Genomic DNA, 2934 nt, shown 5'->3' with positions numbered 1-2934 from the left:
TAGTACTAATGGTTTAGTAATAGTAAATAATGAGTATACGTTTTTCTTTCATTTTAACATAGTTTTCAAAATGTATTTTTTAATATAATGTAGAACTAAATTGATTAATATAATAATAATTAATTAATAAAATAAATAGAATTTGTGAGCTGTAGAGCATTAGATTAGAAAGAAATAAAATAGAAAGTGTCTAGTAGCTTCTGTCCATATACTGAATTAAATGGGAAGATTCAGCCTGTTAAACTTGCTTTTTTTTTCTATAAAAAACACCGTCTATTTTTTAATAATTTACTTTTAGTATTTATATAAGTACTTGGGGGATATTTCCGTATCGTGATCTGTCGCGACAACTACATTCGCCNAAAAAAAAAAAAAAAAAAAAAAAAAAAAAAAAAAAAAAAAAAAAAAAAACATGTAGATGTTTGCCTGGGGGTGATACGATTTATACCTTTCGATTTGGTCCCTTTCGGTGATGCTTTTTTAGTTTCTTGCAGGGCACTACCCGGAAGTTTCCAAGACTTGGTGATTATTCTGCCACGGATCACGATACGGAAATAATACTTGAAGAAAAAAAAACTCAATTTTCAATAAATTAAAATTCTTTCATTTTGAATCTGTATTACTGAATCACCACTGTGAATCTATATTACTTAAAATAAACAGCAATACATAATATTTAAATATTTGTGCATCATTCGGTTCTTGCAAAAACATCGAAACAAAATAGTCACCAAATTTAAGGTAGTGTCATGATGCAGGGCCGTCTCGCATAATGTCTCTAAAAATATTTAAAATAAAATTGAGCGTTATCAAAACAGCATTCTGAATTTTAATTAGTTAAATAACATAAATATTGAACAAATTAAGATAAAACGTTTGAGAAACTTAGTTTTATCTAGTTAATTTTTGATGATCAGATCTTATCGTTTCAGAACTCAATCTTAATGGTTCAAAGGAGAGTCCTCAAATATGTTAATTAATTAGCGCAGACGTTATTTTAAGTAACGAAATCAGTAACAAAAATGCACTTACTTTCAATGAACTTATCCTTTTTTCGCAGGATTCGGATTTTTGAGCCCAAAATATGCGCAATTTAGGAAACATGAACTCAATAGTTTGGATCTCTTAATATTATTTTAACTGTTAACTTTTTTTTACCATATCTCGAGTATTTTTTAAGCGAATTAAAAAAAATTTTGCACACAATTATAAAATCCGTTTATCCAAAGAAAATTCTATGCAAAAAAATAACTTTTAGTAAACATTTATTATTTTTTTATAATTTTATTTAATAATAATCGAAAAAATTTGAATTGTAAGGTATACATTTTTTTACATCATTTCAAAAAATGCAATAATTTTGCATTGCAAAATAAATAAAAAAATTTAAGTGAAATCGTTCAAATTGTTCCCGAGAAATAAAAAAAAAAATTTTTTTTTTTAAAAAAGTCCTGTTTCTAGTTCTAAAATGTGAAGATCTTTTCTAAATTTTGTGCTTCAGGTTATTTTTAGAAGTCTTTTTCCTGTTATCAATGTAAAAAATTTGTATTTTACATATCAATTATGTTTTATTCATTCTTATATTTTCAAAATGCATTTTTATATTAAAAAATATAATTTTAATAAAAAAAAAATTCAAACTTTATTTAAAATAATTAAAATATATTTTTACTATTTTATATGCAGATCCTTTGTCATCGTTATTCCTTTCCATCATTCTATTATTTTCAAATCTAGAGTGCATGGCCAAATTATTAAACACACTCTAAGATTGTATGTAAAATCTTAATTATCGGGTGATACTATACAGCATTTTTGTTTTAACGCTGCTGAAACCAGTTTCTACTTGTTCATGTTCGCGTATCAATTGGTTAACATTGTAATTCAATACATTGAAAATATAATATATTAATGCAAATAGGAAGTATATAAAATATATCCTAAATAAAAACCCATTACATGTATGTTTAAATATAAAAGTGTTGCATATAAACTCATGCAAAACATGTAATTATTAAAAAAACTACAGTGCATCTAATAATTTAGTCTAATTATTGTAATATACAACTATAATACCTGATATAATAAATATTCTATATTTAAGTAATATATCATTAAATTTATATTATATATCGTATAATTTAAATACAAGTGCAAACCGGTTTCAGTGACATAAAAACAATAAAGCTGTATAGTATCACCTGATAATTAAGATTTAGCATAGAATCTTATAGTGCATCTTATAATTTGGCCAGGGACTGTATAAGAGAGCACGTAAGGCCAAAGTAGCCTGGTTGGAAGGATGCTGGACTCAAGTTTATAAGAACAGAAGTTCAAATCCTGCCAGCCCAAGTCTCCCCGTGCAGTAAATGGTGACTGGTACACGTTAAATCTGTTGAGTCCCAAAGTCTTCCATGTTCCCAACACAAATTATACTTCAGGGGTTACTGAATTAGAGATTGATCATTCTCTGACCTGAAAGTAAAAACTACAATCTGTGGTTGAATGAATGGATATATGAATGGGTCCATCCTGTAAACTGGTGCAACGTATTATTGTGGTAGAAGTCGAATTCTTGGATAGAGATGGCGCCATTGGGAAACAAGAACAGTCGCACCCCCTCTTCCTTAATGGCCAATAACAAAATAAGAGAACACATCTGCCTTACAACAGAAAAATCAACATAAGTGACTAAAAGTTCAAAATTGAGATATCTATTGTGAAAAAAGATTTTTTTTAAAACAATTTCTTTTATCAGTTTTCTGAAATTCTATTTTCTATAGACTTTGCTATAGAAAGAAAAGAGCTGTCAAGCCACTTCTAGAAATTTAGCATGAAGCACTTGCATTTTTTCAATTGCATAGCAGACATGGCCTTAAATAGAAAAATGAAGGAAAGAGGCTAATGTATGCAGAAAATAATAAGAAAGAGTAA

Source organism: Parasteatoda tepidariorum, chromosome X2 (genome assembly GCF_043381705.1).
Source record: "Parasteatoda tepidariorum isolate YZ-2023 chromosome X2, CAS_Ptep_4.0, whole genome shotgun sequence".
Lineage (NCBI taxonomy): Eukaryota > Metazoa > Arthropoda > Arachnida > Araneae > Theridiidae > Parasteatoda > Parasteatoda tepidariorum.
Note: the sequence above shows the minus strand (reverse complement) of the source record.